This window comes from Ochotona curzoniae, unplaced genomic scaffold (assembly GCF_017591425.1).
Source record: "Ochotona curzoniae isolate NIBS_2020 unplaced genomic scaffold, NIBS_Ocur_1.0 contig_43, whole genome shotgun sequence".
Classification (NCBI taxonomy): domain Eukaryota; kingdom Metazoa; phylum Chordata; class Mammalia; order Lagomorpha; family Ochotonidae; genus Ochotona; species Ochotona curzoniae.
Window position 1 is genome coordinate 20,941,151 of NW_024466218.1, and position 14,461 is coordinate 20,955,611.

Here is a 14,461-nt window from a genome sequence, read left to right on the forward strand (position 1 = left end):
TATTATCCAAAAATACTCTCAAAGTAAATTTGTACATTGTTGTCTGGCACAAAAGCAGATAGGGCTGTTGGATCAAAAGGTAATGAATCTGGAATGTGGGCAGATATTGCCACATTGTTCTTCTTAGGAGTCACGTCAATTTCTACTCCCACTTGTTATGTCTCAGGGGGTCTGTTTCCGTAGAGCCTGACTCACAGTTTCTACTGGGGGTGGGGAGCAGGGAGGAGAGAGGGAGAGGGGTGGGAAATGGCACATCAGTGAAGTTTCAAATTCAATGTTCTCATTAACAGCACCTATTCTAAAATCCTTTTAAGGACCACGTGATACCCTTTCAAGTCACTTTCACAAACTGAGAACTCTGAACACATCATCCTTAGGCAAACTGGTTACTGCTCTCAACATGTCTAGAAGCGACTAGGTATCTGGCTGGAATTCAATGAATCAAACAGGTATCAGAGAACTAGGCTATGAGGAACATAACAATGTCTTCTCAGTTCCCTGGAGCCCAGGTTCATGGCCTGGCAAACCTTAAGAGTTCAATAAAATGTCCACTGGGGGAAACAAGGGTATCAAGACTATGTTTTCCTTGGAACTACAGTGCAACAGCACCACCAAGGGGAGTTTTCACTGAAGCACCCCCGACTCCCCATCAAATCTCCTCCAGCCGCAGCCCCAAGCAGCGGGCCCCTACTTGGGTGGTAGATAGCATGCAGGCTGTAGCAACACTACTCCCAACTACCTCCTGCACTCGTGCTGCCCTCAGCCTCTCCTGTATGGAATGTCCACAGCTGCCACTGCCAGGGTTGGACAGCCAGCTGGCCACACAGTAACCAAGATCTGGTCAGTGTCAAGCACTCAGAGGCCCTCAAGCACAGCCACAGGGACACTCACAGATGTCCTCTGTGTACCTGCCACTTCCCCATCTCAGCTGTCAGTGAAGACAGCTCTACTAGAAAGTAAAGATTCCCTCTTCAACAACAATAAAAATGAAACCCAGGCTAAATCCAGGGGAAGATAATGTTTCTGTGAATGTAAATAAGAAAAGGAAAGAAAAATGCAATAAAATTCATTGGAGCAGTCTCAGCCTAATTTCCTGTTCTGAAGAGAAATCTGCCTTAAGCCCAGGATTTAAGAATGAAAGTAGTTATTTCTTTTTCCTTACTATACTGGATAATAATTTAAGATACTGGTCTCAACAGTCTTAAGACAGTCTTTAGCACCTGTTATCCAAAGGTGGCCATATGAACCACACTCCTTGGCATCTTGCTGTTCCATGACACTTTTTTTTTTCTTATTATATTTTTTTACAATCTTTACATAGTTAATTAGGGTAAAAAGGTTCAAGGGCTACAGGAAAGTGAGTAAGACTATTATTTTCACTTTGTTTCCTTCATGTATCTGAGGTAAAAGGGGGATTTTAAGTGAGAAGCCCCGCCCAGTTTCCCACCCACCCCAGGTCCCAGATGTGGGACATGCTCCAAAGGTCTTGCTCAAGTGGTTTTGATAGTTCAACAGTTCACCACTCCAAGCACAATGAGGTCGTTGAAGAATCCACTGATTGACATAGTCCATCTTAAAGTCTCCATTTGCCCAGTTTTTCACTGCCAATATATGGCTGAGGTGGTTGATTGACTTGTTCTGTCCTCTTTTTATGGTTAGAGTTCTGAGTCTGGCAGTTTGATTGGGAAGATCCCCAAAGAAACTTTGTCTGAGGTGTTCCCAGACTAGATTCTTATATGTACTAGCAAGTACAGGGCCCGGTACAGTCCATTGCCCCAATCATCTGGTGGTTGTAACTGCTGGGTCGGTTCTGTTTTCAGCCCTGACTTCCGCTGGAACCAATGGGTGTTGCAGTCCAGCCTGGTTCTACCAAGCACACAGGAGGCCCCTCACACAGACCAGTGGGAGCTGCAGCCTGGTGAGAGCAACCCACAATAACCCCCACCAGGCCCGCCCCCTACCCTGGTTTGCCAGTATGTGTAGCAGGTTAGTCCAGTCTGTCCCACATCCCATTCAGCTCTCATATATGCCATGGGCATTGAAGCCTAGTTCCATCTAACCAGCTCCACTATCCATCCCACACAGATGTTGTTGGGTGCCTTTCTGTCTAGCCACCCCTGCCCCTGTCCTAGTTTTCGTGCCCTTCTGTGGTAGTGGTAACTCAAGAGGGAGGAGCCCACTATTTCCCTAACAGACCTCTCCCACTCCCAGGTTATGTACTCTCCAGGTGGTTCTGTGATTTAACTTGACAGAATTAGCCCCCAGTATGAGCTTCTGCCAGCTGATGCTATGGCTAAGCCCAACCCTCACCCACTCTAATTTTGTTTGCACCAGTAGGAATAATCAGCCCAGCCTGGCTTTTCCCTGATCTAGTTCACATGAGGCGCACAGGTGTTGTAGCCCTGCCTAGTCTGGTCTGCACCCATCCCAGCTCACGTGTGCTGTTTGGGCGTTGTGGTCACATCTGGTACAGGTAAATTCAACTCGGCATTCTGTAATGTGCACTGTTTTTTTGTCGCGACCAAACCTGGCTCAACCCACACTCTGTTCTGGTGCCCTTGACACTTTCTTCTTGAAGCTGAACTGGTACTGCGAGCTACTTTTGAGCCATTCAATGTGGCAAAAATGACTCTGGTGTGGCTGACCCAGGTTATAAGAAGCCTCACAGTTGCTGCCTGTTCAGGACAGTCCCTGATGGAGTCCTGGCTTCACTGCTAGGAGAAGCCCAGCTTCAAAGCACAAGGTCATGTGGCAGTGTTCTATGCAATGTCCCAGCCATCTCCAGCAGGGAAATGTAGTCACACCAGAGTCCGAAGCTTGCAGAGCAGACACGGAGGAGACGTCAGCCAAGCAGTCAAGCAGGCACTGAGAGAGATCACTGACAATTGCTGTTTTAAGTCACTAGGTATTGGGTTGGTTTGTCACACAACAAGAGGCAATCAGAGGAAATTTATTTTTAGCCACAGCTATGGACAGAAGCAATAAACTTCACAATCTCACAGAACACACTGCCATCTTATGACTAAGATACATACCATGAGTGCTTACAAAGATGAACATGATTCCTACATTCTCTATATTCCCTTCTCTTCCAGCCCCTGACAATTACATTCTCAAGAAATATGTATTAAATGAAATCATGAATAATATACAGATAGCTAACTATTGATTATACTGATGGAAGGAAGGACATAATTAATTCAGTAATAGTAGATATGTAGAAGTCCACACAATGGGCTTTATAATACAGACACACTCATCCCCTTAGCCTATATTGTGCTCTGAAAAGCCATTGCAGTAGTGGTTCTTAAACTTTCAGGTCCCTGCAGAGTCCTAAAACACTGATGCCTCAAGGAACCTTTTTTTTTTTTTTTGTAGTTATATCAACAGATTTCTAAACTGAGAAAAATTTAAAGCATGTATTACTCAATTTAAATATAATAGTGAACATATTCCAGGTAAACACAAGTAATAAAGCTAAGGGAAAATAGCCTTATACTCATTTTTTAAAAATTGGTTTGCTGAGTTACACTGATCTTCAAAGTGTTGACATATTTCGTCACACACAGTTTTTTTTTTAAAGTACTCATCTATTAACATTACTGTTGATCTAATCACAAAAGTCTTTAAATTATTGGGAAACTGTCAAATTGATGGTGCCAGGTACTGGTTTTTCAAAATTCTAATTTTTGCTTACAAGTTCCAATTTTATTATTGGCAACCAGTGCTGGCAGCTGTTCTCTCAGCAGTGACAGGCTCTTTACTCGTTTTCAGGGAAATGCCTGCCAAGCCTAAATAACCAACGACTGTCACTCATTCTTTCATGTGAAAATGGTATTCCAATCAAAAAGTGGCTGGTTCCCCTCGCAGCTCAATCACAAACATACTTTTCTTTGTAGTTCAATACACAAAGCACTTTATGTGAACTCCTTTTTATGTGAACTCCAATCTTTAATGTCCCAAATATTAAAAAGATATGTGCTCAGGGGTCAAGATTTCCCCCAAGGGATCAATTCTACTTTCATCAAGGACACTTTTAAATAAAAATGACTCATTTTTATTTGCAAGTGTGTAGTTATGAGAAATCCAGTGACTCTCAGGATAGTGTGGTACCCAGTGAACATCCCACTCACTCACAAATGAGAATCTGAGGGTAAGGTGGGTGATACCTGACCATTTTTTTTTTTTCATATTTGTGAACAGCAGGTGTGCCAGAAGACTTCTAGGGGAGGACTGGATTTTTTCCCCTTAAGAGTTACTTATTTGAAAGGCAGAGCAACAGACAGAGAGAAGCAGGGAGGGAGGGAAGGAGAGAATGAGAAACCCTCCATCTGCTGGTTCATCCCCTAAATGGCCAGGCCAAGGCCAGGAGCCAGACACCCCAGCCTGGTTTCCTACACAGGTATCAGGGGTGCCAGCACCTGGACCACCTTCTATCATTTTCCCAAACACATGAACAGGAAGCCAGATCATTAGCAAGGCAGCTGGGACTCAAACAGGCAGTCTAATGTGGGGTGTGAGCATCACAAGTGGAGCTGAACCCGCTGCACCACAATGTCGGCCCCTAGCCTGGGTTTGATCATCAGCTCCATCACTATATGAGCTAAAACACTACACTATGTGTGTCACAGCCTCTGTCTCCTCATCTAAAGAATGGAAATTTTGTACCTCACTGAGGGCTGTCGTCACAGCTTAGCCAGTCTCCATACAGCAGTGCAAGCCCTGCACTGAGCAGAATTCAAGGACTGGATGCCATGGCCATGGCTAACGACTATGTGTGTGTGCAGCTCAGATCAGCTAAGGAAGCTGGGTGTAGCCAGGTGCCCATCCCTTTACCAAAAGCAACTTTGCAATAAGACATGGTGTCAAAAGCTACTTTAAAATAATTCAGAATCGGGAGGAAAATGAACTCAAGTGAGTGACAAACTGACATTTGTTGAAGCTGGGTACTGGGAATCAAGTTTCATAAAACAACTTTTCTTAATTATATTCTGAGCTTTACAAATTCAAAAGTGGGAAAAACCCGATTAGTCATCTGGAAGGCACTTTATTAGGCCTTGACTGTAGGTAACTCAGTAATACACATTTCACAGATTCCATGTTACCTTTCTACATAGGCTGTGATCAACTGTTGCCCCATCAGCACAGTATGCACTCCCATAGGTTTGCCTAAGAAACTTCTGCTGCAGGAAGTCATAGTGTCTATTAACTCCCCATCCCCGAGGAAAACCACTCTTCTCATGGGTATCTCTAGTCAAACTTTCCAGTAACTCAAGCATTTCAATCATCTAGTATGTGAAAGGTGCATTCAAGGGTAGCCTGGCAGACAGTATCTGCAGTAGTCTTCTATTTACTGCATACTGCACTTATTTTTATCATCTTTGTGTAGGAGCCGAGGTAGAGGGAGCAAACTCTGAGTTTTTCTGTGGCAGCTAAAAGGAAACTATATTTACAGAAGTGAAATCATACCTCGTGTTTCCAAAAGAGGTTTGGGGAAGGCCCAGGAGCCAGCCGGGTGGAGGAAAGGGCTGCTTCCCTTATTGCCAAGTCTAAGAGGGAAGCTGCTCATCCTTCAAGGCACACAGCAAGCAAGGCGGCCTGCCAGGGAGGCTTTAGCACTGCTCAGGTGAGCCGCAAGCCTCTCCAGCCAGGTCCCCACCTGCTGGGAATGTGGCATGCATGGCTGCAGCTGCCGCTGCTGCGCTCACCACTCTCAACAGGCAGCCTAGGAGTTTACCGCACGACTCTCTGATGGCTGGAGTGTCTGACATACGGCAGGCAGACAGAAAATACCTGACACATGACCAAATGGTCTTGAAAGACTCCTGTGAGAAAGAAATGGCAACTGTGCTATGAGCACTCTGTGAAGAAAACCATATCAGAACCAGTCACTCTAGTTTCCCAGAGAATGCATTTATAGTCTCGGTGATTTACTGCACAGTGAGTCTAAATGGGAAATCTGTAATGAAGCTCTCTGATCAGCTTATCGAGTACGATGCCATTATTAGTTTCCCGACAGCAGTCAATGGCAGAGTTGTGTGTATTTCTGAATTTCTGGGCCAAGGAGTTGATAAGTAAAAATGTAATAACGCTCTCATACTGAAGTGCTCCATGTCTGAAAAATGAAGGTAAGAAAACAGGCCTATTTTAAATAAGAAAATACTAACAGGGGTGTCACAGTGGGTTCCTGCAACAGTTCTTTCTTAACTAGTGGAATCAAACCTAGAAGGCTGCTCAGATCCTTTCCATCTGGGTTCCCAAGCAGGTGTGCCAGTCATTACCAATTAGCCTTTTCCTTTATGCTCAGAAGGGCATCTGCTATGGGAACCTCCTTGGGAGACCCGAGGAAACAGTCACTCGGGGAGCTACATTAGCACAGGCTATGTGGGATCCAATGACTGATCCTGGAATCCTCTCAGTCTCCACAATTAAAAGATGGTCAAGTCTCAGGATCACATGCTTAGAAAGCTAAACAGCAATCCAAGGCAGAGCACTTAGCAATGGAAGATAGAACAATATTGTGGGACGGAGCACAAATTTAGGTTTAGACCAGCATTGCCACTTTGTTTTAGACAAGCTACCTTAGATGTCCATCAAAAGAGGAATATGTAAAGAAATCGTGAAAGTCAATGGACTATTACACACCCATTTAAAAAGAGACAAATGCTGCGCTACCATCCGCAACAAAATGGTCCCAACTAGAAACCATTGTGCTCAGTGAGGTAAGCCAGTCCCAAAAGGACAAATGCTATATGTTCTCTCTGATACAAGGCAACATTCACACAAAATGCAAAATAAATACAGAAGTAAATAAGTATGTAAATATATTCTCATAAATGAACTATATAATGGAGACCAGCCTACTGGGAGGTGAAAATACGCTGTAGTAGGCATCTCTACTCCCGAATAAATAGGCAAGACCCAGTGAAGTATACTTTGACAACAGCATACTAGATTTTCCACTTTTGCTTATACACCTACAATTCCATGATGTACTTAAATAGCACAAGGTCAAATTTGTAACTTTTAGCAAAAGACTATACTAACTGTACAACACAGGGGGAAAATAGGGAGAGAGAAAGGGGAGCAAAAGGGGGGAGTCTTTATATTTATATCTACAAAATTGTATCATGGAAAATTATAGAAACATTTAAGAAAAAAAACCAATATTATGGGATGGAACATAAATGCAGGTTTGTTCTAGCATTGCCACTTTGTTTATAAGCTACCTTGGAGATTTAGTGTGTTCATCGTGAAATGGAAATATCAAACTCATATATTAGATAACACAAATAACATACTGCAGAGAGCCAGTATGCAGTGTATGCAAGCAGCTATGTGAGATAAAAGTCTATATGGCATACTGCCTGCCTCCTCTTCATCTAAAGCCAACAGATTTTAATCATTTACATTAATCCAGTTACAGGATCAGAACTTCATTAGTTGTACAAATACCCATGGGGTGATCACGGATAAGACACGGAGCTGTGTATCCTTTAACAAGGAAGCTTCTGTTTTTCCTTCTTTGAGAAACACTGGGTGATTATTACTTAACACACACTCTTGTAAGTACTTGACTCCAACTCATTTACTTTTCTCAGCAGCTCTGGGAGGACCCTGCCCGTGTTTTAAGACATATTAAATAAATTGGCAAATGAGAAAAATTCACCATGTTTCTGATGGGAACAGAAACCGTTTTAGAGCTACTCTTCCCAACTACCCTCTTCTCTCGTCTATAAAGCATTTCCTTTTCCCTTACTTATCGGGTCTCTGGGACATGTGATTCAGTATTCCACCTGGACACATCAGTCATTTTAAGTCTCTCTACATTTTTGCTTACTTTCGTTTGTCTTTTTAACACAATGTGTGCTTCTTTGGAAAAAGATGCTTCCTACATAGCCACGGAACATGGAATATATCAGGGAGAAAAATGCTTCAGGTTACTTTGCTTATCTGACCTTACCATTTTACAATATGTCAGGTATCATCATTATGAAGGGAGCACACACTCCTTTCTCTCCTGTTCTGGGAGGAATACACGGCTAGGAGCTATCATGTCCTGCCATCTACATCTGCTTCTGCACTAGTGTCACATGAACACATCACATAATAACTCTTCATTTCAATATGTCCCCATGTAAATGTTTCTCGGCTGATTTCCACAGCTTTATAAAAACTTGTAATTTTATGATACAATAAAATTTTACCAAAGATATTTTACCCAGTAATTTTACCAAAGATATTTTGGGTCTGCGAAAGCCACTCAGAAACAAGGGTGTAAGGGTTGAGCTGGTGACACAGGGACCTGAGCTGGAGATTATCCCAACACAGGTGCATGGCGGAGACTAATGAGGCATTCAGTACTTCACTACTTCCTCTAAGACACAAAAATCCAATGCATGAGCAGGTCAGAGATGCAGCTGAGGATGGTCTCAACTAGCTGCCCAAAAGAAAACAGCAACAAGCTTTTCCAGCAGGCAGCAGAAATTCGTCAACAGGTAAGGATTGTGGGAGACAACTCTCCACGGCTTTCTCCTGTTTCTACATGTCTTCAAAACAGAAATGTGAACAGCTTTGCACCTCTGCACCGTCTTTTCATGGGGGGGGGCTGCAGAGTGAGCAGCCAGAGCAGACAGGAACAATGCCTGTCCCTCCATGCAGGGCAGTTTGATGCTCCATTTAAAGCTATGGGTAAGCAGGTTGGCTTTAAATCCATTACAAAAGGTTTCCTGAGTCTGGATTCCTGAAATACAACCCACCTCATCTGCCAGTGTCATCTGGGCCCTTGTTGTGTCACTCTGTGGACATGGGGCACCACACAAGAAAATGTTGATACACTGGCTCCTGCTACTGCCACAATAATTTATAAATATATATAAAATAAAACAACAGTAATAACTTGTCTTTGACCCAAGAGTTTCCTATGCAAACATCCATAAAAGTGTAGTGGATTAACCTGTCAGCATAAAGACAGGGTAAAAAAATTTGATTCTATACAGTAGTTGACAGAAATGGAGGTTTAATGATTCATGGCTAAGCTACGTCTACAATGTGACAGTGACATTCCAGAAAGCTCTATGCAAGTTATTTTAATGTTTAATTTCCCACATGGCAATTTTGTCCACAAAGGTCTTGTAAGAAATCAAAATTCCAATAAATGTATGATATGCTTCTTAAAAAGCTGACATTTTGAATGTGCCAGCAGTCTAAACCGAAATTAAATCAATTATGAAGTTTTCATATGTCCCATCAAGTCTGCCAAGATACCCTGTTGTGTAACGGTAGTAATCCTTTGAATAGCTAGAAACCTTCATTCGGAAACTTAGAAATTTTCCACTGGGAACTGTCTGAATGTTCTCTGTGTGACTTGTTAAGATAGGACTGAACTAAAAAGCAAACACTCAGACTTCCCCGAAAAACTTAGCTGCCTTCACAGGACCAATGCCTACCGGAAGTGCAGGAAGCCAGGATTTTAAGGCAAATATTCCTCCTTCCTCTCTGGAATGCTATGCCTGGATTAATCAGTAATCAACAAAAAACAAAGCAATGAAGAAACTGGTTTGAAACTTCTTTAAAAGATAAGCCTTGGGCAGGAACAAGTTAATTCTTTTAAAAAGGAAAATCACTTAAAAAAAAATACACTGAAAAGCCATTAATCAGATCCCCTACCAATCTAAAGTAAAACACATGATTGTTAAAAAGATATTAGACATTCAATCAGATCATCAATTTTCTCCCTTTAGAGAAACGCAGGCAGTCAGAAGGTCTCTTGGGCAGAGATTCAGAATCCGGGAATTTTAAAAGAGATCAAGAAATTCTTTGACAGGGCTGTTGTCCAGATTTTTGGATTTAAAATATTGCAAAAATGTTGCAGTACTATCATAGAGAAAAGCAAAGATGCAAAAGATTTTATAAGTCATTAGTAACTTTCATAACACTCACATGAAGTAAGCATCATATCTGAATTGAAAGAAAACAAAAGTTAACTAAGATTTTGTAAACAGAACTGAACTCTTAATCCTGACTGCAGGAATATCAGGTCATAACGGGAGTGGGAAGCTGAATTCAAAGTTATTAATAGTGAAACCAACCATAACTAACAATTCCAGATACAATGAGTGGCAGGAGTCTCAAATGAAAACATCCAGAGATGTCTATTTAAAGAAGACTTCACAGCAATGGCAGGCATACAAGAGCGGCTCAATTCATTGAATTAAAAATACTTTTAACATTAAGGATGACATGTAAGAGACACACACCTTGTCCTCTTTCCCACATTTGCCTCCTACCTGGTACAGTCGTGCCTGAGCACACCTGTAGAAGGTTCAAGCAATGTTAACGAGGTTTCTAAAAAGCTCTTGCTGCAGTTGCCCCGTGGCTTCTGGGATTAGCCATAGTAAAAGATGACTGAAGGAGCAGTGGGACAAGCAAGGGCTGGACAGCCCGTGGCCACAGCACATCCTCTGAGAGTGCTGCAGGAGTGTGCATCCACCATCCCAGGCAGGTAAGAGCTCCTTAATAGAAGGGACATTTTGCCAGCGTGGTTTTGACAGTGTATACAACAGCATGGACTCCTGGCCTGGACACTCAGGCCAGTCTTCTACCAGCTGTAGAGCCAACACCCTCAACCACTTAAGAAGCCAGACTTGTTCTGGCCTTCAAGGTTATCAAAAGAAGGCCAACTAAAACAAATTTATCCTAACCAATAAGCTGATATATTTATTAATTATTCCCTTTGGCAATGGGCACTTGGTGCCACAGTAAGATGCCTCGTGGGGCACCCATATCCCATCCCAGAGTACTTGGACTCTAGATTCCAGTTTCCTTCTGATACACACCCTGGGAGGCAGCAGATGATTGCTCAAATATTTGGGTCCCTGACATCCCTGTGGGAGACACAGACTCAGTTCTCAGCATCTGACTTTGACCTGCCTCAGCCCTGGATATTGTGAGCATTTAGAGAGCTAGCTAGATGATTTCTGTCTTTTTTCTTTCTGCCTGTCAAGTAAAAACGAAAAAAAAATTCTTAATTATATTTCTTTTTTAGGTTCTTAGTTCACTGTTTGGATCAGGAATAAAAAAAAATCAACCCATTAAAAACTTAACTTAAATGGGATAGAGTGAAGAAACATGACAGTATAAGCTAATACTAGAGTCTACTAAAAACAAATTGTCTATTGTTCTTTGATTCCATGGGAATGAGAGATCTGAAAGGTTTATGTGCACATATATACAAAACATAGGAGTTAACTGCCCCAAATTAAATAAGCAATATGTTTTTGTAGTCTTTCCAAAAATGTTGGTGACTAAAATGTGTAGCATTCATGTGCAGGACAGGAAAAGACACTTCAGCAAAATGCCAGCCTGAGACCAGAGAGAGGTGGCACAGCAGGAAGCTCGTCAGCATATGAGCTCACTGCCAAGGGGGCTGATAACTGTAAGAAAATGTTAAAGAATAAGTCATAGACTTAAGAATCACTATTCTTGGACCCAGCGCGATGGCTCAGTGCACACACCGGGATCCTGTACAGACACCGGTTCATGTTAAGGCTGGTCCATTTTTCATCCAGCTTCCGACTTGTGGCCTTGGAAAGCAGTTGAAAGTGGCCGAAGGTCTTGGGACCCTGCACCACATGGGAGATCCAGAAGAAGCTCCTGGCTCCTGGCTTCAGACTGGCTCAGTCATTTGGGGGGGAACCAACGGATGGGAGATCTTTCTTTCTGTATCTCCTTCTCTCCATAAATATGCCTTTCTAATAAAAATAAACAAATCTTTTTTAAGATCCCTAAATTCTTAAATTAATGATCGGATTTATCTAGATTTACATGCACTACTCTTGAAAAGGTTTTACTTGAAACCCAATCTAAGTTTGAACATCAATTTATTTTCACAAAATCTGTAAAACCTAAAGCCTTTCAGTAACTCGCTGCATTATCTAAAGCATCACACAGATATCAGCAACAGTGCCAACTTACTTCTCTGGCTACACACAGCAGCAGATATTGGTAAAATGCAACCAGAGGCAGTTTCAACTTCAGGCCAGAGCAGCATGTGTTAAGCACCTACACCCAACAGATCCAGACTGCAGTTGTGTCACTCATACCCACTCTCAAGGGAAGCCAGAGAGCTACAGCCAGAATTTCCATCCCACAGCTCTGCCCTTACAGGCCTCAAAAACAGCCTGTGATTCCTGAGCTGCTAGGAAGATATAAAGCATAATCAGGCTGGCTATTAGCAGCTGGATCCAAAGCAAAAAGGCCCAGGAACCAAAGAGTATTTAGTGCAGCATAGGGGACCTGGAGAAACTGGGTAAGCCCATGCAGGTTCAACACAAAGCGAGGCATGAGCAGGTGGCTGCAAAAGAAAGGCCTATAGGGGCAGCGGGCTACCCCAGGCTCTGGTTCTCAATGCCACTGGTCCAGATGATATATGACTGTGGCTATGAGAGTGGGAAAGGGGAACAAATCAGCAAAGCTGGAGCAGTGAGTGACTGGTCACAGAGAAATCAGAGGTTACGAGCAAGGGGCAGGATCTAAGCACGGAGCCCAGGGCAGGGGCCCAGCCCAGTGGGAGCAGTGCAGGGCCATGCAGGGGCTTCAGCATCTCCATACCTCTGGGCTCTTCCCACTAGAGGTCAGCAGCAACCTCCTCACCAGTGGCAACCAAAACAAACAACTCCAAATACTGTCAGATAGCCACAGTTTCCTAAGCAGGTCGAAATCTATCCTGCTGGTAACAGGCAGTCTGGCCCTGGTTTTGAGCAAAGGAAGCCAAACAGTCAGGTTTGCTTTTCCAGTGGAGGAGGCAGAGTGGAGGGAGCACAGGGAAGGGCAAAGATACAGTTAGGGTGAAGATGATGGGTGTGGCACCAAGGCAACAGCAACAGGGATAGGAAAGGGGATAGCATGGCGGCAGACAGGCAGAAGTCACCACCCAACAAGATGGAGGATTCATAGCAAAGGCAGATGCGTTTAGAATGCCTCACAGATTTAGGGGGCTAGGTAGGGGTCATAACCTAGCATAGGCAATTGAAAAGGAAGAGCCACTTTAAAAAGAACATTTACTTTGAGCACAGAAAGGCTGCATTAAGTGTGGGATAGCCAGGAGCTGACGCCCAGGGGAGTTGCTGCCCAGCCACCTAACACACAGCACACCTTTAACAGGTACAACTCATTCCTTTCCACAATCCTTGGGGAGCCTGACTGCTATTCCTCACCTTACAGAAGGGAAAATGCTGTAGAGAGAAGCTGAGTGGCTTCCCTGAGCCAGTAAGTTTGGGAGCAAGGATCCCATACCTTGGCAACTGGGCTCCAGAGTGTGCTCCTACTCACCGTGTGGTACCTTTTGCTGGGATGGTGAAGAAGGAGGAGAGGATCTGGATTACAGATTAAGATTTGAATGGTTTCTGGCATACAAATGGGCAGTAAGTAAAGTTGTAGGCTTATATGTATAAAGATAGGGAAGAGGAGTGTGAACTAGTGAATAGAAGCTCTCTCTGCCTCTTCCCCTCTGTAACTCCGCCTTTCTAATAAAATACTAAATGGTATTTAAAAAAAAATGTTCCCACTAAATTCTGGAGATCAATAAACAGTGATTTAAGCCAATTTTTAGTAACTGTTTAAAATGACTTTGATTGACAAGGAGTTTGCCAATGGGCAGAAGGAGTGATCAGTTTACAAGGGACATGGAGCTGCGATGACCACCAGTAATGGGAAAATAAAAACTACTGGTAAAAACTTCATTGCCTAAAAGCAAGAATTAAAGTCGTATGACTCCATTAACTCATATAAGAAATGCTCTATCTGCCAGCTGCTAAGACAATGTCAAGCACTCTAACAAAGACAAACATTCCTGCAAACAATATTCATTCCAGGTTGGTTAAATGAGCTTCCTACACTTCAAGATCACATCCTTGAAAAATCGTGGGGAGGAACCGGGGGTTTCTGGCGATAAGTGTTCTCACTGCACACAGAGTGACGGCTCCCCTGCAAATGTCTCTCCAGTCCCTGAACTGAACCACATGGTGTTTGGAGTTGTAATTCTGTCAAGGATCTGGGGAGAGAGAGATCACCTCGGATTAATCAGGTGGCACCAAGGCAATTGCAAGGCTCCCCCGAGTGCGACAGGGAACCTCAAGAGGAGGCCAGAGTGATGAGGAATCAACAAGCAGCTGCGGCTGGCTCTTACAGCAGGCAAAGGGCCAGGAACTGAGCAGTGAGGCCGCCTCCACCAGCACGAAGAGGTGATCAGGGGGACCCATCATGCTTTCCGGTCTCTGGGAAGGCACACAAGCTCACAGAAACGGACTTGCATCCAGTGCTGAGTAGGGGGTCCGTGGTGCCTTAAGCCCCTACTTTGCAGCAATTTGTTCTAGCAGCAGAAGCAAACCAATGCAAGGGTAAACTGCTCCTCAAAAATGCAGTGGGTGTAACAGTACAAGATACTCAGGCAATATGCTAA

At 43.4% G+C, this 14,461-nt stretch overlaps 1 protein-coding gene across 3 annotated transcripts in view; it reads right to left on the bottom strand.

The window, feature by feature from the left end:
• DYM (dymeclin) overlaps positions 1 to 14,461 on the bottom strand; it is a 290,990-nt gene that overhangs the window by 155,497 nt on the left and 121,032 nt on the right. The window lies entirely within an intron of this gene.